Here is a 24,584-nt window from a genome sequence, read left to right on the forward strand (position 1 = left end):
CCTTCTTTCAAGTTCCTGCAGATGAGTTTACCAAAATGTTAACAAAGAAGTAATTCTTCTCAGAACTTTGGGCAATAGGGCCGTGGGACTGAGAACGGCGGAGGCAAGTGTGTTCCTCTGTAATGGCCATCCAGACACAGTTCAATTGCCCTGAATTTCTTTTCTTAACAGAAAAAAAATTAATACTGCAAACCCAGAGTCAGCACACTTCCTGCCCAGGTCCACACAGGAACTAGTACCAGCTTTTTGGGCCGCATGGTCTCCATGGCAACTGCGTTACTCAGCAGTTGTTTCTGGAAAGCAGCTGTAGACCATAGGGACACGGATGGGCGTGGCTGTGTCCCAATAAAACTTTATTTATAAAAGCAGGCAGGCAGGCAGAGTTGGCTGTGGGCAATAGTTTGCCAACATGTGCACTACACTTGGGCTTGCCGTCCCTCTGAGGCAGACCTTGCATCAGGTTTGAAGTCTTCTGTAGACATTCTGCCCACCCTCACTTTTGTTTTTCTTCTCAAAGGCTGTTACTTTCCACACTTGTTTGCAGCTCGATCCTGTGTTACCTCTTTTGGAGGTAAAATGTCAGGTTGGGTGGAGGAGGGGCCTGACTCTTGAGCTTGCTATTGGAGATGAGTCTGGGCATACCTCATTTTTTCCCTCGTTCATCCCAGGCACCATCTGGTTTGGGCTCAACCTTGGGAACAAGGGTTGAGGCTTGAGATTGTGCTTGGAACCTGCCAAGGAAGTATCGAAGGTAACGGGGCAAATGCTTTCCAAGAACCTGGTGGCAATATGTGTGCCTATGAATGAACAACCAGCTTAGGGAGCCAATTACACCAGTGATTATATTATCTGCCATGCACATACACATTCCTGGACAGTGCCCTGTATGTCCCAAAACACATTCAACAATTCTCAAGAGGATGGTGCACTTGTTACTAGGCAAGTCCCCCGGGGGCTAATTCCGAATGTGATTCGCTGAAGACCATCGCCCATGCCAATTCTCTGGGTGAAGATGGTCCGGATGTAGAAAATGCTGATGAGCCTGTGGAAATCAGCAAAACTGAGCTCCTCCGGGCTACCTCGAAGCCCTTGAGGGTGAAACTGAGGCTGGATAAAGGCACCTCTTCTGTCACACAAGATCCCCCTCCCCCCCTTTGCATGAACGCATTGGTGTGAGTGACTTTATGAATGAACTCTATTGTCTGTATGTGGACTATGATGCCCATTGACTGAAAACGAGGCAACGTCTGTGGTTGGCCTTGAAACGCCGACACGGGCTCGCTTGAATCCCTGCTTTATGTCAGCTCTCCTGGAGAAGTGAAGGCATTCCGGAGGCCGCCCGGGACAATCAAGGACTTTGTCTTTCTTGCCTGGTCTGGTTTGTAGAAACAGACAAAACTAAACAGGGAGACCTGCTCGGTGGAACAGCCTTGGGAAGTGTGGTTGCAAAGATAGAGCTGGGCTTTATGTGGGGGAGTTTCCATGATACATATACTCCGAGGAACGGGAGAGTGAGTTCACATGGAAAACACACACTGGGTGCCTGGAAAGTGTGCTTTCCACAGACAGGCTGTGTGAACAGAGCACATCCCGGGGGCTCTCTGGGGAGGGCGTGGGCGTTTGCAGAAGGCGTGGGGATGGAAGGTACTGCTAACATGGTTGACTTGTTGGCTGGAACTTTATGGAAAGAGAAAAAAATCCATCAGGTGATACAAAGTGGACTTTTCTCTTATGTTTTGTATAGATCTTTTTGGGAAACATTTTCCATTTCCACCCTTACTTGGCAAACTTGGAATATGTATTTGCACAGAATACCTAAACATCTCTCCTAGACTTGGGAACTGTGCTGTCCTGTAGGAGGCACCAGTCTCATGTCGTGGTAAAACACTTAAAATATGGTTGCTGTAGCCAAAACCGGTTTGGCTCAGTGGTAGAGTGTCGGCCTGCGGACTGAAAGGTCCCGGGTTCGATTCCGGTCATGGGCATGAACCTTGGTTGCAGGCACATCCCGGTGGGGGGTGTGCAAGAGGCAGCTGGTTGATGATGTTTCTAGCTCTCTATCTCTCTCCCTTCCTCTCTGTAAAAAATCAATAAGATATATATAAAAAAAAATAAAATATGGTTGCTGTGACTCATGAACTGAATTGTTCACTTTTTCGAGTTTTAGTTCATTTACATTTAAATAACCACATGTGACTATGGCCGCCTGATTGGGGCAGCACGGATAGAGCACATTTTTGTTTCCATTATCACAGAACGTGCTATTTGGTCTGTTCCAGAGGGGGACAGATCAAATTTTTGCTCACAGAGTTGTTGTTTTTATTAAATAATATGTTTTATTGATTTTTTTACAGAGAGGAATAGAGCTAGAGAGCTACCATAGAAACATCGATGAGAGAGAAACATCGATCAGCTGCCTCCTGCACACCCCCTACTGGGGTGTGCCCGCAACCAAGGTACATGCCCTTGACCGAATCAAACCTGGGACCTTTCAGTCCGCAGGCCGATGCTCTATCCACTGAGCCAAACCGGTTTTGGCTCACAGAGTTGTTTTTAATATTGAAGACAGTTTTCCTCCAAAACATCCCCCCCCCCCTTATTTATTTGTTTATTTATTTATTTTTATTAAAAAAATTTCTTTATTGATTAAGGTGTTGCATACATATGTGTGCTTATCCTCCCATTGCCTCCCCTCCCCCAACTCATGCCCTCACCCCCCCTGCTGTCTGTGTCCCTTGGTTAGGCTTATATGCATGCACACAACTCCTTTGGTTGATCTCTTCCCCTTTCCCCCACGCTCCCCTGCTTCCCTCTGAGGTTTGAGGGTCTGATCGATGCTTCCCTGTCTCTGGATCTGTCCTACTGAGACATTTAAAAAAGGATCCCACGGAGAAGGCACCTTAACGCCCGTGTTCTTTAGCTCTCATCAACACTGCTAGCCTCCTCCCCATTCTGAGGAATGATGGGTAACATTTTCTATTTAGTTTCCTTTAGTGTAGTTAAATATCATATACTAATGCCAGGAAACCATTCTTTAATTTAGTTGTGTTTCAAGTGGCCTCACTAAACCAAGTAGCCAAGTCCATATTTTCCTTAGAAAAATGAACACACAAAGCAGAAAGACCTGTTTGTTTATTTACATGTTTATTTTATTTGTGCTACACAGGAAAACGCTGTGATTTAGCAAAAGAATATTAAGAGGGAGGAAAGGTTTCAGGCCTTTAAAACCGAGTCAGAAACAGCATGTCAGTTTCCCTTGCTGCTCTCGCTAATTTCGTGAGAGGAAATCTGTGAATACCTACTTGAGGTGTTTGTTTTTGTGTGTCTCACTTTAAGTATACTTTAACTTCAGGACAAAAACACCTTTCATTTAAAAAAATATATATTTTTTTTACTGATTTCAGAGAGGAAGGAGAGGGAGAAAGAGATAGAAACATCAATGATGAGAGAGAATCATCGATTGGCTGCCTCCTGCACGCCCTACACAGGGAATCGAGCTTACAATCCAGGCATGTGCTGTGCCCTGACTGGGAATCAAACCGTGACCTCCTGGTTCATAGGTCAACGCTCAACCACTGGGCCATGCCTGCCAGGCTAATTTTTAACCATAGTTTACAAACCAGTATATTTCAGGATGTAGCTAATGATCTCAAAGTGATCATGCCATCAAAATGGTTGAAATGGTCATTTTCTGCCCTAACCGGTTTGGCTCAGTGGATAGAGCATCAGCCTGCGGACTGAAGGGTCCCAGGTTTGATTCTGGTCAAGGGCATGTACCTTTGGTTGCAGGCACATCCCCAGGAGGGGGTGTGCAGGAGGCAGCTGATCCATGTTTCTCTCTCATTGATGTTTCCAACTCTCTCTATTTCTCTTCTTTCCTCTCTATAAAACATCAATAAAATATATTAAAAAAAAAATAAAATGGTGATTTTCTGATAATCCTACCAGGAAAAACAAATTGAAAGCAAAAACAGCATTAACATGACTTGGAAGCACACTCCCTGAGGGCACCAGTGGTGTCTGTTTTGACCCGGTGTCGACTCCGCTGTCCGCAGGGTGCCTGAGCTGCGGCTGGCTCCCATTGCATGGAGGTGTTTAAATGGGAGAGCGGCTCTGGCCTTAGGATGGGGTGAGAAACGCTGTAAGTTAGAAACACTGGGGATCGGGATGATTTTTTTGCAGGCCCTAGGCCTACTGTTTTGGAGACCAGACGGTCAGGCTGTGACAGGGTGAAAAAGCCCCCAGGATAAGGGCCCAGGCTCCGGGTCTCTCCCTGTGGCTGTCTCCTGGGTCACAGACAGGCTTCGGAAAGGCGGGCCCCAGTGTCCCTGCAGAGGCTTCCTCTTTAAGGAGAGGACCGGCTTCCTGATTGATGGGAAGCAGGAAGATGGCAGGGAGAGGTTCCCAGCCCCACACCAAAACCCAGGCCCTTGCTCCTTTCCCTTCATCTTGTCTCAGCATTTCGTTGTAAGACGAATGCATGAGCCACGTTGCGCCCCCCTCAGACAGTGCCAGCACCTCCTCTGAACAATACAATAAACATATTTAATAAACCAGCTGTCTCTTGGGGAGATCTGGCAGCAAACGTAACTGAAAAAGGTCAGGTGTTTTAAAAAAAGAAACACTGTTGTATTGCTTAAATGTGGAAACAGTACAGACCACCAGCTCAGCTAATAGTTTTTTTGAAAAAAGAAAGCTAGACACGTCTGTTGGTACTTCACTAACACATACATACGTGGAAGGTGACAAAGAGATTAATATGTAAGAGGGGGCTCAGATCTGCCGGAAAGTGACTGCTATTCTGAGCTCTCCGCCTGCAACCATGATCTGAATGTCACGTGAAGAAGCTGAAAGACAGCCCTCAAGCCCTCCTCAGATCCTGTCTCCAAACGAATGCCCCTGCAGTGGGGCCCACTACCCGGTGTCTCTCTTGGCTGTGCTTCTCCCTGAAAACGGTTCTTTATTTCGAGCTTCCCTCTCGCCCTTCTGGATTGTGAGGGGCATAGTACTGGCCAGACTCCCATCAGTGATGGAAACTCGTGAGAGTGCTGGCAGACCCGGCTTGTGAAATAACGCAGAGCTGGCTGAGACGGGAAAGCAGTAACATGATGTATGTAAAGGCATGATTCTATACGGCTGTTGAGAATTCTTAAAAAAAAAAAAAGGCCCCTCCGAGCTTTCATTCAAAGTGGGTGCAGGCAGCCCAGAAAACATAGAACAGCTTATATTTTTTTCTTTTTAAACATCCTACGGACGAATTGAGCTCCGAAAAACCATTGAAACACAAGGAGGCCATAAGCTCAACACTTCCAAAATCACAAAAAAATAAAATAAAATAAAAAGGAGGCTGATATTGGAAGTGTTGTTTTCTCTGGCCTGGCTCCCGGGGCCTCAAAGACATTAAATATAAATAGACAAAACTCCATGAAGGACAGAAAAAAAAAATTTTTTTTTGAATTAGTTGGGACTCAGCTCTTTCTACTTCAGAATTGATGGGGCGCTCCTTTTAAACCTTCCCAGCTCCTCCGCAATGTTATGTAGGGAGGGGAGATGAGAACTAGGACATACGATGGAGATGTTTAAAAAACCCTAGGCATCTTGAACTATCCACAGGTGAAAGAAAACCCATTTCCCATCTGGGCTGGCTGTGGCTTGTATTTCCTCTGCACCTGCCTCTCTCATCCTTCTCTCTGGGAACGGAGTCAGCAGGGCTTCTAGAAAGGATATTAACATGCTCAGGTTTCCGGCTTGGGAGCAGCGAGTCCCCCCCCTCCTCAGAGCCCCCCGACGTGTGGCGTGAAAGCATCCTGACGGTTCCTTGCCGGGGAGAGCGGGAGGCAGAGATCAGGAAGTAACGGAGGCTGGTCTCTCCCAGGCCCAGTGTGCGCCTCCCTTCACTGCCTGCCTGTCCATGTCCTCATCCTGGGGAGCAGTGGGCCTGCTGCCCGGGGCACCTGGTGGCAGCAAGAACCACTGTAGGTCTGGTTGAGAGCAAGACTTAGGCAGGCTGTGTGTGGCCGATGGCAAAAACACACACACAAAAGGTCTCCATCCTCCACCTCCTGTGTGGACGCCTGCTTGCAAGGTGACTTTGCAGTTCTTTCCACCAAAAGGCAGCATCTCTTTCCCCACAGTTTGCACTTGGGGGAGTCCAGGCCTCCGCTGTAGGCAAAATTCCAAGATCACCCTTAGAGATCTTCCCCGACTGTGTAATCTCCTTGCTTTGACCTCCGTGAGCACCTGTGAATACCATGAGCTACGTCCTAACAGAAGGGATTTTTTTTCCAGATATAAGTAACTTTCCAAATCAGTTCACCTTAAGATCAAGAAATTATCCGGGTAAGTCCTTAAAGCTGGATCTAGAGGCCAGGGACCGAGGAAGTCAGAGATCGGAACCATGAGGAGGATTCGGAGTGCCCTTGCTGCCTGGGAGACGGCCTTGTGGTAAGGCGTGTGGGGAACCTGCGGTTGCTGAGAGTGAGCTCTGACTGACGGCCAGCAAGGACACAGGGATCTCTGTCCTACAACCGCAAGGACTGAATTCTTCCGACACCGAGAATGAGATTGGAAGCAGATACCCCCCCCCCCACCACCCCTACCCACCAGGCTCTAGATAAGACGGCCTGACTTGTTTCTAGCCTTGAGATACCCAGAGCAGAGAAGACAGTCATGCTGTGCTGAAGGTCTGATTTACAGAACTGTGGGCTATAAATGACGGTTGTGTCAAGATGCTAAGTTCATGGTCATTATTACACAGAAATAGAAAATGAAGACAGTCTCAAAATACCTGTGCACTTCCATTTTCTCCTGGGGCCTTTTCAAGGTCATGAGACCACGCCCAGAGTAGTCTGCTGGGGAGTGAGAGACATAGAGCAGAGCTTAGCTACCCTGCTGACTTTTGGAAGCAGAGCCACATGACCACCCCATAGGTGACTCCAGATGCCTGAGATTGCTCAGTCCAGAGTAGAAGCACCAGCTTACTCTAGTCTAGGGTGCTATTGGTTTACGTGTCCCCTCAGATTCTTACGTTGAGTCCTGGCTCCCAGTGTGATGGTATGAGTAGGTGGAGCCTTTGGGAGGAGATTAAGGCCTGAGGGGAGAACTGTCCTGAGTGGGATGAGTGCTCTTATGAAAGTGGCCCCAGAGAGATCCATTGCCCCTCCCGCCCTGTGAGGTTACGGCAAGAAGATGGCCATGTGAACCAGGAAGCAGGCCCTTCCCAGACACCAGATCTGCTGGCATCGTGGTCTTGGACTTCCCCGCATCCCAAACTATGAGAATACTTGTTGTTCGCAAGCCACCCCGTCAGTGGAACTCTGTTATAGTCACCTGAATGGACTAAGGCATCGAGCGGCATGAATGAGTGCTTTTTTGGACCATTATGTTGTGGGTGGTGTGTTACGTAGCAGCATCTAATTGACCCACTAGCTAACTTCATGGGCAGGTGCCTCACGTTTGATGCCTTTACTTAATGCTAACATGCAGTTGAGAGGATGGAACCGACTGGGTTGAAAAGATGAAGCTTCTCCCTGTCGAGTGCTGAGACCTCATTTCCATGAGCTGTTCAGGCAGCAAACTGCCTTAGCGCTGGAGAAAACGTTGGCATGGTTTTGATCAGGATTATTACAGAGGCCGTGTCAAAATTGCTCATTGCCTCTCCAATTTATGAAACATAATTTAGAAACATTTGTTATGAGCAGAAGCTCAGGGTAAATTATTTTAACAAGCCACATTTTCAAAATTGTAAATACGAAAAAAAAAATAAAAGAAAGTTGTCTTGCCAAATTTGTGATTATGACTAAAAGCAGACAGGCTGAGGCAGACAACAACTGTGAAAAATGAAGATGAAAAGATTTCAGTGGGGTGCTCATGTTGTCGGAGTTGAAAGTTGTACAGACATATATATATAGAAGAACATAATATGCAAATAGACTGGACAGTGGAATGACTGGTCAGCTGTCACATGTACTGACTTCCAGGGAGCAGACACTCAACACAGGAGCTTCCCCCAGCCCACAGGTCCCAATTGCCTGATGGGGAACTGAGGGTGGGTGGTGGCAGACATGGTTGGCACTGGGGCCCCAATTGCCTGGGCAGATGGCAGTGGTGTATGTGGGGGTGTGTGTGTGGGGCTGGATGCTAGCAGCCAGGGAAGATGGACCCTGATCACAAGCCAGGCCTAGGGACCCTACCAGGGCATGAATTTCATGCACCGGGCCTCTAGTTTATAAATAAATGCAATGTATCTAGCTTGGCTGGCATGGCTCAGTGATTGAGCCAGGAGGTCACGGTTTGATTCTCAGTCAGGGCACATGGCTGTGTTGCAGCCTTGATCCCCAGTGTGGGAATGTGCAGAAGGCAGCCCATCAATGATTCTCTCTTGTCTTTGATGTTTCTATCTCTCTCTCTCTCTCCCTTCCTCTCTCTTTGAAAGCAATAAAAAAAATATTAAAAAAATAATAAATGCACTGTGTCTCTGCTTGAGGGTCTGAAGTGTCCACAATGAACTCAGGGAGGCTCTTTTGCAAACTTGGGTCTCCCCTTTAGCAGACCACAACCTATTTTATGTTCCCTCGATGAACAGATAGGTCTGTGAGGCAAAGATATGGGTGGCTCCATTTCATTTTGAACTCCCAATACGGATATTCCCCAATATCCGTACTGGGAGTTCAATACGGATACAGAAATCTCAATTCCTATAATTCTTCAAAGAGCTGTGATGATGGCTTACTCCAGCCCTCACATGCACCAGGAAATGAGAGAGCAGACATCTGTGGATGAAGCTCACTGAAATACTAGTATGAAGGAGATAAGAGTCAGCAACAGAGCTGTCGTTGCTGGTGCATTGGGTAGGGAGGGTGCTGTGGCAGAGCAAGAAACAACAGTGGCTTGCAAAGAACAAGGAACTCATGAAAAGGTCAGATAAAGAAAAAAAATCTGTGTGTGAAAAAACTGGGGGTGGGAAGTGGGTAGGGAATGTAATTCAAAGCATTGGTAACTCACAGAGAAAAGAAGAGCAGAGTGTAAGATGGGGTGGAGGATGTGAGTAATTCAAGTTCAACGGCCTGTCAGTGCATCATTGGTTTCACCAATACCGCAGTGACCTGCAGGCATGTCCCAGGAAGAGCTAGCTGCTATGTAGATGCTTCATATGCTTGGCGGGACATTCAGCTGGAGACTCTTGTGGATGCTTAGAGAGGAAACAGGTGATGTTACCTAAGAGGAATTCTGCTATCTCCAGGTCAATGAAGGTTGTGAGTTGCACAAACTTGTATTATATTTTTGCTAGAGGAGGCAGTGAGCAGAGGGCAAATTGATATCCATATTGGGAGTTCAAAATGAAATGAAGCCACCCACATCTTTGCTTCACAGAGCCTCAGTCTTGCATAGTCCCTATTCTAGAAGAATCGGTGTGTTACCAACAAGCAAAATTTGATCTGGAGGGAGAAATAGGTGTCTGTGGGACATCCGTGATACCCGTCTCTCTGGGAAACATTCACACGAGTTCCTTTATCCTGACCTGTGGACCCCCATCCAGGTCCTCGCCACACCCCACCCCCTCCTAGGCTTTTGTTCTGGGCAAGGGAAGAGCAGTTTTGAGGACTGACTCCCAGAGAGAGAGACACACAGGATGGTCCACGATCCAGAGCCTTCTGCCTTTGAGGGTCCCCTTCACATGTGCAGCCCTGCCCCTCAGAGACCCCACATGACCGGGACAACCCTTTACAGCAGCACCCATTGCGTCGTGCCTCCCCACATGAGTCCTCTGCTTTAATCTCAGTGCCGGGCACACAGTGGGCACTCACTTATCCAGTGAGTACCTGAGGCTACATCTGAGAGTGCACCTATCATGATACTTTGGTAAAAATGTTGTTTTTTTGGGTCAATTTTTTGCAGCATCGTGAAGAGACAAAGGTCTAGGCTTGCTATGACTGGGTAGCACATAGGACTGGAAATAGCTACTGTAGAGACCGTGCACTTCAAAGGCAAAGTGTGGCCATCTCTGATCTATAGCCTACGCCACAGAACAAAGGGCAGGAGAGGCCAGATGGCCGATGAAAGCAAGTGTCTTCTTTCAAGTTCAAAGCAGTGCTTCTGCGACCTGGCACGCTATCAGGAGCGACACATCCCCACGCGCTCCGGACAGACCTGTGGATGTCGGCGCCTCTGCCTGCGCCGCACGCTGTTGGCAGGTCCCTGGGCTGCCGGCCCGGCTGCACCGCTGAGGGTTCTGCATCTCCAGGGCCAGCGGCCGGCCAGCTCCGGGGACCGCCTGCTGCCAAGCAGGTGTGCACTTCCTCTCCGGCAGAGCGATGGTTCCATTCCTGTCGTTGAACTTTGCATTTGGGGGACATTTAAGGACAGGGAAGAAATAATTTATTCCCATTCTCGAAATGAGATATTTTCACTGGCAAGTATCGATGTCCAATGAATCAAATGGTTGTTGCCAAGCAGAGTCTGGCCACGGGGAGGCAGAATTATAACGCAGAGAGAATGGCAGTTTTCAGGGGGCGGGTGCTGATGGGTTCAGGCTCCATCACATGTTTTCTGTGTGACTGTGGGTTACTCAGTCTCTCCACACTTCACTTTCTCTCTATGTAAAACGGACGTTGTAGTGTGAACAGGGTATTGTGAGTGCTGGGAACTGCTCATTCCGTATTCTTTTTAAAAAAACATATTTTATTGATTTTTTACAGAGAGGAATTGAGAGGGATAGAGAGTTAGAAACATCGACCAGCTGCCTCCTGCACACCTCCCACTGGGGATGTGCCTGCAACCAAGGTACATGCCCTTGACTGGAATCGAACCTGGGACCTTTTAGTCCACAGGCCAATGCTCTATCCACTTGAGCCAAGCTGGCTTTGGCTCATTATATATTCTTGATGTTTCTTTCCATTTAGAAGGCCTTCGCCTTTCCCTTTCACCTTTCCCTTGAGCTTCTCTCTCCACTGTTCCCTCACGCATTCAGTTTATTTACCCAGTTGGCGGGTGTGAGAGAGCAGGTGTAGTGTATCCCACTCGCCATCATTTCTCCTGGGGGAACAGGGAGGAGGACTTGCCCGTCTCGGTGGGCTGCCTCTGGGAGGTTCCCTCTAGCCCCTGCCTCCTGGTCTTCATGTCCTGTGTACTCTCCCCTTCCCTGCTGGCCCTGTGACTTGCTTCTGACAAACACAATATGGCAGAAGTGATGGGGTGTCTTCTGAGTTAGGTTACAAAAAGAGAGTGACTGTCTTTCTGGCGCCTTCTTTTCTCTCCCTCCTGGAGTGGAGCAAGCTGTGATGTTAGAAGCATCCTAAGGAGAGGTCCCATGGCAAGGAGCTGAGGCCCCCAGTCCAACAGCCAGGAGGACTAATCCTGCCAACCGTCAGGGACTGAGAACCAGTCTTCACTCAGTTGGGCCTTTGGATGACCACAGTGTAGGAGGAATTTTGGGGCGTAAGCAGCTGCTGGACTTGGAGGTAACTTCAAAAGGAGGACAGGCTTTCCCATCTGATCATCGCGGCATGCCCCTGTCACTTTGGGGAGACATGGAGAGAGAGGCCAACAATGTTATTAAATGCTTAAAGACTTCCCAGAAAGTATTCATGAGGCTACAATCATTTGGGCTTCCTTAGTGTTTTCTTATTTGTTCTTTCTCAGTTCAGCATATTTATGTTTTTCTTTTTTTCTTTTAATCTTCATTGTTGAAAGTATTACATAGGTCTTCCTTTTCACCCCATTAAACACTTCCAGTCTGTTGCCAGTCCTCCCCGCTCCCCAGGCCCTCACCACCCCATTGTCTGTGTCCACGGGTTATGCATCTATGCACACAGGTTCATTGATTGATCTCTTCCCACCCGTCCTCCCCTGCCTTCCCTCTGAGGTTCAATAGTCTGTTCATGATGCTATGTCTCTGGGTCTATTTTGGATCATCAGTGTGTTTGGTTCATTAGATTCCACGTGTGCATGAGGTCATGTGATACTCATCTCTCTCTGACTGGCTTATTTCACGCAGCACAATACTTTGCAGGCACATCCATGCTGCTGCAAACGGTAAGAGTTCTTTCCTTCTTACTGTCGTGTGGTATTCCATCGTGTAGATCAGTGTTTCCCAAACTTCTCTCATGATAAGAATCACCTGGTGGAGTTGTTAAACTACAGATTCCTGAATCCCACCTAAGAAGTGCTCAACTAGAATTTTGGGGAACATATAGGTAAAATTATATACTTAACTAGTGCTCTAAGACAATTTTACCTATAAGTTCCCCAAAATTCTAGTTGAGCACTTCTTAGGTGGGATTCAGGAATCTGTAGTTTAACAACTCCACCAGGTGATTCTCATCATGAGAGAAGTTTGGGAAACACTGGTGTAGATGTACTATAGTTTTTTTATCCACTCATTTGCTGATGGGCTCTTAGGCTGTTTCCAAGTCTTAGCGATTGTAAATTGCACTGCTCTGAGTATAAGGGTGCATATATCCTTTCTGATGAGTGTAGTTCAGTGTATTTAAATGAGTGTGCACTTGCCGAAACCGGTTTGGCTCAGTGGTAGAGCATCGGTCTGCGGACTGAAAGGTCCCGGGTTCAGTTCCGGTCAGGGGCGTGTACGTTGGTTGCGGGCACATCCCCGGTAGGGGGTGTGCAAGAGGCAGCTGGTCGATGTTTCTCTCTCTTCGACGTTTCTAGCTCTCTGTCTCTCTCCCTTCCTCTCTGTAAAAATCAATAAATATATTAAAAAAAATTTTTTTTTTTTAAGTGAGTGTGCACTTAATCCCGGAGCTTTGCCCACTCCGGACATTCTTCAAACATGGTCTCGGAGGGGACACTCTGTGTATTGCCCCTCAGTAGGAGTCACAGCTCCCGGAGGGCGGGGGTGGGCACTGCCTGCCCCCCTGGAGGGAAAGAGGGGGGATTCGTGGCTTGGCAGCTTGAGAAGGTTAAAATGTGCTGTCTCCATCTCTGCTCTTACATCCTCGTTCAAGTTCTATTTTTTTTTTTTTTAAAGTTAAAAACAGGAAAACAGCACTTGGACTTTACAAAGTACAACAGATTAATTCCCACTTGTGGTTTTACCCTGGAGCCTGGCATGGAGAAGAGTTCTAACAGATATTTTTCAAAAAATCATTAGGTTCACCAAAACTCAAGCTGGCCTGTGCTATTTGGATTATATCCCTTTTAAAAATCTGATACCTTCCTATCTCCAGGGACCTCTGGCCTTTGATCTTTTCTCTTCACCATGAATTTAGGTAAAAGCATGTATTTGTCCACTGAAGATATACTCAGAGGGCTTTCATTTTCTTAAATTTTTGGGCAAACACATGTAAACTTCTTCTTCTCCTTCTTCTTCTTCTTCTTCTTCTTCTTCTTCTTCTTCTTCTTCTTCTTCTTCTTCTTCTTCTTCTTCTTCTTCTTCTTCTTCTTCTTCTTCTTCTTCTTCTTCTTCTTCTTCTTCTTCTTCTTCTTCTTCTTCTTCTTCTTCTTCTTTAAAAATATATTTTATTGACTTTTTACAGAGAGGAAGGGAGGGGGATAGAGAGCTAGAAACGTTGATGAGAGAGAAACATCGACCAGCTGCCTCTTGCACACCCCCCACCGGGGATTTGCCCACAACCAAGGTACATGCCCTTGACCGGAACCGAACCCGGGACCTTTCAGTCCGCAGGCCGATGCTCTACCACTGAGCCAAACCGGTTTTGGCCACATGTAAACTTCTTGAGTAGAAAAGGAAAGCACAGTTGATAAATTTCCCACCCTTTAGGGAGATTCCTAATTTTTAATAACCCCAATGTCTGCTCCCCTCCTCTCTCAGTTTCCTTTGGGCCTACCCTGGTGATATACTTATTTTCATAAATGCATTAGATTACATGGGGTAATCAAAAGTCATAGGTGATAATTATTAAAAAGGATTGCATTTTTAATGTGTAGTTAATATGTGCTTTGTCCCCATGGCTAATTTGTAAGATTAGCTATTTTAACTAGGGTACTACTTAAACTAGGGTACTGTTATTTAACTAGGGTACTATGTTCATTTCCTACTGTTATTGTAACAAATGACCACAAACTGAGTGTTTAAAACAACTCGAATTTTTACCCTACAGTTCTGGAGGTGAGACGTCTGAAATGGGTCTTGCTGGGCTGAAATCAAGTTGTCAGCAGGGCTGGGTCCTCCTGACGACTCTGGGGGATGTGTTTTCCTACTTTCCCCGGTTCTACATCCTTCACTCGTTGCCCCACATTGCTCCAATCTCTGCATCTGCCATCGCATTTCCTTTGGTTCTGGCCTTCACGCCTCCTTCTCTCACTTTGAAGGACCCTTGTGGTCACATCCATTGTGGTCACATTGAGCTCATTCAGATAATCTGGGAAAACCTCCTTGTCTCAAGGTCCTTGAGTTATCTCATCTTTTGCTGTGGAAGACAACATATTCACTGGCCTGGGGATGACTGGACATCTTTCAGGGGGAGGGGACATTCTTCTCTTCACCACAGGCATCTTCAGAAGAACGTTTACTTCAGTGTCATAATATGAGTCTCCATGTCTCTATCTGAACGTTGGTTTCAAGGCCAGGATGTGGGGAATCTTGAAACACCCAGGATGCACGCTATTCACTTGTTATTTTGAGCAGGCTCTTTTAATTTGTGGCCAGGTGCAACTTTGAGATGTTCACAAATGCATTTTTTTTTTGGGGGAACTATTTGTCCCCACGTCCCTCCTTTCCTTTTCAGGCAGCCGCCAGAGCATTAGGGTTTCATAAAAGGATGAAATGGCTAAACCTAAAAGTTCATTCTCAGTTTTTGGGTTTCAAAAGCCTGGCCTTTGGATTTCACAAGGTAAGGTTCCCAAGGATTTGGGGGTCACAGTCTACTCCAAGGCCAGTGAACTGTAAACAGGCTGTGTGTGCACGTACCCTGGGGTTTCAGACTTTCCCCCCGGGCTATGCAGGGACATGGGAAGTGCCAAGCAAATTAGTTTCCAATTTCCTATGTCCTCTTTAATCAACTGCATTTGTCTATGGACAAACCCTACCCTTATGATCTGTGGTGTTTCTTCTTGTGTTCTTTTCACACTTGCCCTTTCCCCATTTCACCTCCTTATTCACTCCTATTCTTGTGGCGAATAAACCCTGAGTGCCAACCCAAGGGACTCTGTGAAATAATGATATTGAGAAAGCAAACTGCTCGGACTGGCAAACACATCCTCCTACGATTCAGATTTTTTTTTTTTTTTAAAGACTTTGCTCTAAACAGAACTGAAGACCTACTCAGGATTATTCAAAGTAATCCTCGATGACAGACCACTGTGCTATGTTTGGACGTGACTGTGAAAAAGTTCAAAGAATGGAAAGATGTTACTATTACAAAATCTATCCCATTTTCAGCTACAATTAAAAAAAAACCAAAAACAAGTCCTTTTAGTGCTGTTATTTTAAATGAGGAATTACATGGCCTCTTCCCATTCTAGCAACAAATAATATTCTTTCATGAAGAAATGAAATAATTAGGAAAAACAAACCAGTTCTGTCCATCTTATTAAGAACTGATTTTCTGGTGGGATTTGGATTTATATGTTTATTTATCAACATTTTAAACATATTTTTAATTTTTTAAATTAATTGTGTACTAAATGAGAAGTACAATGATATCTTCTCAAAAGAAACAAAACAAAACAAAACAAAAACCCCCCAAACATTTGAACCTCTATGGTCACAGGGAATTAAAAAATAAAAGTCAATTTACATCGTTTTTTTCCAGTCAGTTTCAGGTAGGTTTATTTAGCAAAATTCTTTCAAGTATAATATGTTATCATATTAGGATAAAATTCCATGAGGAAAATGAATGGAAATATAACTTCAGAGAACATTATAAAACAAGATACACTTGTATGTTTATATTTTTGAATAGACAATGCTATCAGTTTCCTTTAGGATTTATATTTCATTGGAAACATTTGAAATAGTGGATAACAGTTTTATTTTATTTTATTTTTTACTTTATTTTTTATGGTTGACACTATCACAGATGCCACCCAACCACCTCACCCTTTGCCCACCTTCTCTGAGGTCCCCTTCCCCCTTCCCTCTGGCCATCACCACACCTTTGTCTGTGTCTATGGGTTGTGCACATATGTTTTTTGTTAATCCCTTCACCTTCTTTCATCCATTTCCCCTCTTCCCTCTGACAGCTGTCCGTCCGTTCCATGTATCCACGCCTCTGTTTCTATTTTGCTTGTCAGTTTATTTTGTTATTAGATTCCACATATAAGAGAGATCATATGGCATTTGTCTTTCTCTGACTGGCTTAATTTTCAATATTTACAGCTCACTGGAAGTCACATCTAGCAACTCCTTAAACTTATGATTAAAAAAAAAGTATAGGTGCCTTAGGTAGAAGGTACACAGTCTTTTGAAATTATTTTAGGGAATAGAGGAACAAAAAAGGGTTGAAGACCAGATCATAAAAATCATCCATAATGATTTCAAATGAGATAAACCACCTGCAGGCAGGGGTAGCTGGACAGCACTGATTGGCAGGACAATAAGCTGGCCTCTGATAGTAGGTGGGGCTTGGGGCTGGGAATGATAGAACTTGCAGAGCCCATTCTGAGAACTGGCAGAACCTAAGCCCTCACTTTAGTCTGCAACACCTGGGAAGCAGGTGGTGTGTGCATAGGAGCGTAGAGATGGCTGTGTGGGATTTCATCAAGTTCCATTCACACGGTTCCTCCTGGTGTTCCTTTGAGTGTGAGCCCAGTTGCCCTCAGCAATTACCCATCATCTCCTTACTACACCAGTTTCTCCCATCCCTGTCTCACTTTTCCCACTGACCAGCTTGTGCTCCCTGAGATCATTTCACAAACAAAGTACCTGCGCCCCAATTATATCTCAGGATCTGCATTTTGGGGCATCTAAACCAAGACATGCACCATAGGTTACTTTATTTTATATATATATATATATATATATAATATGTATAAATAATATATATAAATAATATATAAATACCATATATAAATACTATATATAAATAATATATATATATTATTGATTTCAAAGAGGAAGGAGATGGTGAGAGAGAGAAACATCAAAGATAGAGAGAATCATTGATCAGCTGCTTTCTACACGCCCCCTACTAAGGATTGGGTTTACAACCCAGGCATGTGCCCTTGACTGGAATCGAACCTGGGACTCTTTGGTCTGCAGGCCGATGCTCTATCCACTGAACCAAAATGGCCAGGACCAGAATTGCCTTTTTTTTTTTTTTTTTGGGTGGGGTGGGGTGGGGGGCTGGCTGTGTGGGGCAGAATTTATCTGGGAAAAGGCACAGGATTATGGGCCAGGACAATACCATGGCTCATGCCTGAGCTTGTTGCAAACAATCAGTGACAAATTATGCAAGAATTGTTGGTATTTTCATCTACTGCTTTGTCTCACCATTAATCACGTTGACCTGATTTTCTTAATTCACTGGGACCTCACCCTTTTTCTCTTTCTTCAAATCACTTTTTGTTTGAAGCTAACAAAAATATATTTATGTATCGCAGATGCTTCTCCTTTCATCAACAAAACAGCAGCATATTTAAAATACATAGTGATTGTGTTATTATACAAGTTTATCAATTACACTGAACTCTCCTTTGGGTAAATGTTATTGAACAATTTTCTTCCTTTTTAAAATAAAGATTGTGTTTAGCTTTCTGCGTATTTCTCAATCCTGTGATGGTGTAGGCATTCTTCAACCATGTTTGTTCTTTCAACTGCGAATATTATCTGGTTTCATTGTTTCCAAACTGGAACTGAGTTTTCCTAGTCTTGATTCTATACACAGGTGAGCCTCATCTCCTCATCCCTTTCTGCCTTATTCTAAAAACACTCTCCATACCCCGCCTGCACTGGGAAATGCATTTATACTCAGAACAAAATTGACAAGCCATAATGGCAGTGTATCTTCCCACTTTTTCCAGCTTTGTAAAAATTAGAGGAAAATATAGGCAAAGAGTAAGAAAAATATCTGGAATGGCATAATATAGTACAGTGGGAAGCCAGTTTACCAAGTTGGAGAAGGATGCTAAGAGATTAATTAGAAATTAGCATCTGTAAAAGAAAAAGCTCAGGAAAAATTACCTATCCTGTGGAAGACCATTTTTGTTGAAGGGATATTAAGACAATAACATAACCAAAAATACTGAGTAGAAAAAGGATTCTTGCCACACTTAATCCTAACACAACTCAATGGACATCACCTGTTATTCTCCCATGCAGAATAGGGTGATGGTCGGGCGTGTCAGCTCTAGTCAGACAGACTTAGAATAAAATTCAGGCCTGTCATCACCGACTGAGCAAGTTATTTAAGATCCTCTCAGCTTTAGTATTCTTTAGCTATACATGGTCCTAAATAGGTAATGTATCTAAAGTGACTAATAAGATACATGAGGCAAGTTAACTTATTAAAATAATTTCTTAAGCCCCTGCCACATGCATTTCACAAAGCTTATGGTCTAGAGAGGAAGGCAGACAATCAAATCAGCACACAGGTAGATGACAGATGGAGAAAGAAAATAGTAGAACATCAGGAGAACACTAAATAGACCTGGGGCCATGGAAGGTTACCTGAGAAAGTGATGTTAGAGGAGGATTAAGGGTTAAATAGGTAAAGGAGGGGGACTTGGGAAAGGACACACACACACACACACACACACACACACACACACACACAGACATAATGATTTTTAAACAGCAGGTTAAATTAATCTGATTTGAGATAATTGGGCCCGGCAGGCTAGGGGGAGGGACTGCAGGAGGTTGGCTGTGGGAATACACTGACCATTGGGGGCAGCTCCTGCACTGAATGACTGCCTCCTGCTGGTCAGTGCATGTCATAGTGACCAGTCAACTTGTTCAGTTTACCCTCTGATTCAAGTTGGGCCCCCCCAGAAGGAGAGCCTGAGATAAGGACTGGAGTGCAAGTCATGAATCTCTGTTGGGAGGGAATCCCAGCAGTGCCTTCCAGGGAGCGGGGCACTGAGACAGGGAAGGGGAGGGAGCCGGGACCGGGGCATCACTGAGCAGGTAACTCTGCAGACACCCAGCTCCTTCCCTCTGGGACCCCTGAGAGGCCATGTAGAACATGCCTCAGGGTTGTACCTCAGGGCAAGGATGTTGGAGACATAGCCAGTCAGTCAAAGGGTCAATACTCTCAGCAGCCAGAAGGCCCCTCCTGCAGACAGTTGGGGATATTTGCAGCTGAGAGCTCCGGGCGAACAGAGAAAAAGGAGAGCTGACCACACCGATGGGATCTGCAGGGATCATTCACACGGGGAGTATTTTTTATTCCAAGTCATATGCGGTAATGGAAAGATCTCCCTCCTCCCCTGAGACAATAAAGAGAAGGTGGGATTTGAGAAGGAAGGGAGCGTATTACCGGAGGGCAGTGTGGCGGGGACCTGGGATTTTTATGAAATGTACCTAGAGTTTTTAGCTAATATATTTTAACGGCGAGCATATTAAAAACCAGGGCCTCGCATTTATAGCGGCTGTAAGGAAAGTGAAAAATAACAGGGCCCCGGGGCCTGACTGGGTTTTTAGTAAGCGCCACCAGCGGGAGGAAGGGCCGTAAAACCTTATCACGGAACAGGGGAGGCATGAGCCACACGGCGAAGCCGGGAGAATTTCCTCACCCACGATGCCACGCAGAGCCCGTTTCATAAAGGGCTCAGCATCTGGATGGCTTCTTCGTGAGGAATGTTCCCCGGAGTCTTAAAAACCAGCAAATGCCTTTCACGCTAGGCGCACGCATCCAGGCAGGCTGAGACGGTTCTTTCCCGGCAGGGAAAGCAGCTAACGGTTCTCTTCATTCCATTTTCCATGTCTGCAGCCCTCGCTCTCCTCTGAGTCTCTCTCTTCACGTCTACTCCTTGTCCCCCCCTCCGTAGTACTGGCTGCTTTGTAGGGTGATTTTTGGATCTGTGGCATATGCTACTTCTTCAAGGAGATGCATTGGTGTTGAGCCTGAGGGACGGAGTGTTTGGTGGTTCATTGGCCACACACATACACAGAAAACATCTCTGCCTGAAAAGGTGCGTACAGATGCTCTTATTCACCTGACAGTTCCTATCGCAGGGAACACGATAAAATCAAAGGGCGGTATCGTGTTGGTGGGCTTGGGTTACTTTACCTTGAAACCACACGTTGGTTGGTTTTCCTGTTTCCAAACCATAGTCTTAGCAGACCTCCCTCCACGCCAGCAGTTTCATTCGTTGCTATACAAAGTCCAAGAGAGTGAAACTTTAACCTCTGCTTCTAACCACTTTGCCTTGGTTTTATCTGTAATTCACTCGGTGAAAGGCACCTGATGACAGATTCTTTCTTACGCTCCAGTGACCTGACATCGGAGGTCCTCCAAGGGGTTTAAAGTAACCGCTTGGTACTGCAAAGTATCTTGCGGTAGAGCAGGAATATTAACTGAGAGTCCTAGGTGTCTGAGCAAGGAATCCCAGAGAGCATTCCCGGGGGAGCCCACCTGGGGGATGTTGGGAAAGTCATGACTGGTGTGGTTAAGCTTGGGGTACGCTGTGGCCAAAAGAATACTGCGCCAAAACCAACATTTGCTTCAGAGTGATTTAAATACTCTGCATCTCTCAAAAGCAATGCTGTTAACATCCCTTCCCCCACTTCTCTCCCATCGGGCATGTTCTGCAGGTGTATCTGGGCCCTTAGTGTTCAAATGTCTCACCTAGAAAACCCCTCCCCTGGTACCAGCCCTCCTATTTCCTATGCTCTTCTCCCCTCCACCCACTTGATTCTGTCCAGAAAAACCCTAAATGAGCCAGCTGGCAGAAGTGGGAGCTTCTCAGAAGGTGGGAGAGAGGAAGACAGAGTATGCAAAGCTAGAATTCTTCATGGGTCAGAAGAATGGGATAGCAAGGGATCCTTAGGAAATAATCTTTGCATTTTAAAATATGAGCACAGGGAAATATTTTATCAGATGGCACCAAGGGGTACTTTTATTTATTTATTTATTTATTTATTTATTTATTTATTTATTTTAATCCTCACCCGAAGTTACACTTATTGATTTTAGAGAGAGGGGAAGGAAGAGAGAGAGAGAACGAAGGAGGAGGAGGAGAAGGAAGAAGAGGAGGAGGAAGATACACACACACACACACACACACACACACAGAGAGAGAGAGAGAGAGAGAGAGAGAGAGAGAGAGAGAGAGAGAGAGAGAGACAACAATGTGAGAGAGAAAATTCATTCATTGATTGATTGGTTGTCTTCTGTACTTGTGCTGCCTGGGGATTGATAGAACCTGTAACCTAGGTATGTAGCCTGACGGGGAACAGAACCCACAACCTAGGTGTATGGGGTGATGCTCTGAATAACTGAGCCACACCGGCCAGGGCAAGGGGGGCACTTTATTAATAGCAGGCCTGGTTGTCCTTCATGACAGCCACCCTGAATCATTAGAGAGATGCATCCCAGAGTTCCACCCTCCATGTGACTCTTCCACCAGAAGTCCTTCCTGAACCTCCTTATGTTTAAAACTGAGCCACTCATCAGGTCCACAAGTTAAAGATGGTTTGAGAATTCTCAGATTTGGCTAATAACGCTAAATGCTGTCTACGCCTCTCATGATTTCAAAGGCTTCAATCCCTCTAACCCTCTGTCCTTTTTCAGTCTCTCCTGTCTGAGTGAAGCCTCCTTTCTCTTCAGCATTTTGGTTGGCTTCCTTGGACCTCCTCCAGCTCAGCTATGTTTTCTTTGCCATACAGCTGTCAGAATTAGTCACAGTGTTCCAGGTGCGTGAGTCAGCTTTGCAGGAGGAGCAGCAGACTTTAAGATTTACTTTTAGCACCTTCTTTTTTTATTTTTGTTTTGCTAATTGCCTAGTATTATTGTTGCTGTTACAGTTTTCCAAGGGACAAATGTCTTAAAAAAATGCACCATAAAGGTTTCTACCGCATTTTCTTTGGCTGTCCTTCTGGAAATATGGTTTGAACTCCTTGTTGCACCTGCCTAGCCTGTGCCCACATGAAAGATGACTTGCTATTTTTCTCCATTCCCTGGAGATTATAATCAGAGATGGGGATCATAACCAGGAACACCCTGATGGAAAGTCTAAGATAAGGTATAAGCATGGGTAACATAATGGTTGGGAGAAGGTTTGAGAGGAAGACAAAACTACTTGTAGGACGGAGACCCAAATCAAAGTAAAATTGGGTTTTCAAAAGATCTTTAAAAAAGCCCTTCAACGCCACACATAAGCTTCATGTTACCTGGTAGAACATTTTTATTGGGAAGAGATAGCTGTCTAAACTTTATTTATAAGCGAGTGAGTCTGTTCTGACTTATTTTGACTGAAGGGAGTTTCACATACTGAAAGCTTGAGTTTGCTCATCTAGCAGACACGCAGTGGGTCTTAGGGGTGGGGAACTGCAGGAGATCCTGAGATAAAGTCATGGGGAGTGTGAAGTCAAAACTCTTTTCATAATAGTGGCAAGATATTATTTACTTTTTTGTTTACATTCATGAGTGTTCAGAGTCTGAAATGGGCATTGCAGCTAACCTTTGAAGATTACCACTTTTTGAGTTTTGGTGTAGTACCAAAGAGAAATATCCATAAATAACTGGAAAGATTATTAAAATACTCACCCCCACTCTTTTTTTTCATTTTAATTTTTTTTCTTTCTTTCATTTTTTAAATTAAGGTATTAAAAAATACCTTACCAATTCCCCCTCCTCCCCAACTGCCATACATGCCCTCCTTCCCCAGAGTTTTGTGACCATTGGTTATGCTTATATGCATGCATACAAGTCCTTTGGTTGATCTCTTATCTCCCCCATATCTTCCCCTCCCACTCTTAATTAATTAATTATCTGAATTTTCTTTAAAAAATATATTTTATTGATTTTTTTACAGAGAGGAAGAGAGAGAGCTAGAAACATCAATGAGAGAGAAACATCGACCAGCTGCCTCTTGCACACCCCCTACCAGGGATGTGTCTGCAACCAATGTACATGCCCTTGACCAGAATTGAACCTGGGACCTTTCAGTCCGCAGACCGATGCTCTATCCATTGAGCCAAATCGGTTTCGGCTAAGTATCTGAATTTTCTTTGCATGTTTTTAGCCAAAGCAGCAGATTGAATATATTGAATGCAGCTGCAGATAGAAGAGCCCTGATGCTTTCTGTTAAGCCATACAATCGAGGTTTGCAAAAATATAAAACTATATTACTCTTCTCATTTATTTTTATTATTTTTGGAAAATATACTTCTTTTTCATAAAAATATTACTTATGTTAACATACGATGGATTCATTATTGGTATTTAAAAATGAAAAAATAATCATCAAAATTTCTCTCAAGTTAAATTTCTAATAAGAAATACCAATTGATGTAATTCATGTGAACAAAAGCGCTTTGGGATGCTCCATAATTACTGAGAGTGTAAAGGGATGCAGAAACCAAGGAGTTTGGCAATGGCTGGATTTTGGAGAATCCAAATATAATTTCTATATTCTTTGTGCACGTGACTATTCATTTCTTCAAAGGTCCTGTTATATTCTTTCTGTCTCTAGGGCATTTATATTTATCTTAAAGCACAAAGCAGTTTCCTATTGGCAGAGAGCTCCAAGGTAGAACAGAGGACATATAACAGCAAGAACATTCAGTAGTGCACAGACACCAGGGGGGTGAAGGCATGAGCGCAGGGAGGCATCGGAGAATAAGGACACATATGCAATACCTTAATCAGTAAAGAAAGAAAGAAAAAAGAAAATACAGTAGTTATGGTATGATATGGAGAATCATGTCCATTTTACTTTTTTGTGTGTGGTTCAGAGTGAGTCCCTAAAATTCAGTATTCAGCTTCCAAATAATAACTTTGCAAATTGGAGTTATTATTTTGAAAGGATAGACTTTCTTTTTCTGTGGTGGTTGTGACCATGAGTAAGTGTGAAGTCTGGGAAAGTTATCTCAGGGAATTCTGTGCTTTCAAAGATAGGTAAGAGAGAAGCCTTCAAAATTTAGAGAGAATTGAACACTCTAAGAAAGGGAAGTTTACGAAACCAACTACATTATCCCGCTCCCAAGGTGAGTAAAGTTGCTGGCAGTGGCGCCATCTCGTATCTTATGTGCTTTCCTCCAGATGCATGCGAGACAGGACATGGTAACATTTGATTGAGATCTAGCAGGGGCCAGCAGTTTCTCAGAAAATACAGCCAGGTCCTACGGAGTCTTGAGATGATCTTTCAAGTGGAAAACCAATTGTGCAACAGATTAAATGTTATTGTAGTTGCAATCAACTACTAAAAAATGTATATATTTCTTATTGATTTCAGAGAGAAAAGAAGAGGGAGAGAGAGATAGAAACATCATTGATGAGAGAGAACCATTGATCGGCTGCCTCCTGCCCACCCCTCACTGGGGACTGAGCCTGCAACCCAGGCATGTGCCCTTGACAGGAATCGAACCTGGGACCCTTCAGTGTGCGGGCTGATGCTCTATCCACGGAGCCAAACCTGCTAGGGCTCAACCAACTACTTTTGAATGCTCAAAGCGAAAACAAAAACAAGAAAACAGATGGAATTTAGAGACAGACTCGAGC

Source organism: Pipistrellus hanaki (assembly GCF_964339955.1).
Source record: "Pipistrellus hanaki genome assembly, chromosome: 2".
Lineage (NCBI taxonomy): Eukaryota > Metazoa > Chordata > Mammalia > Chiroptera > Vespertilionidae > Pipistrellus > Pipistrellus hanaki.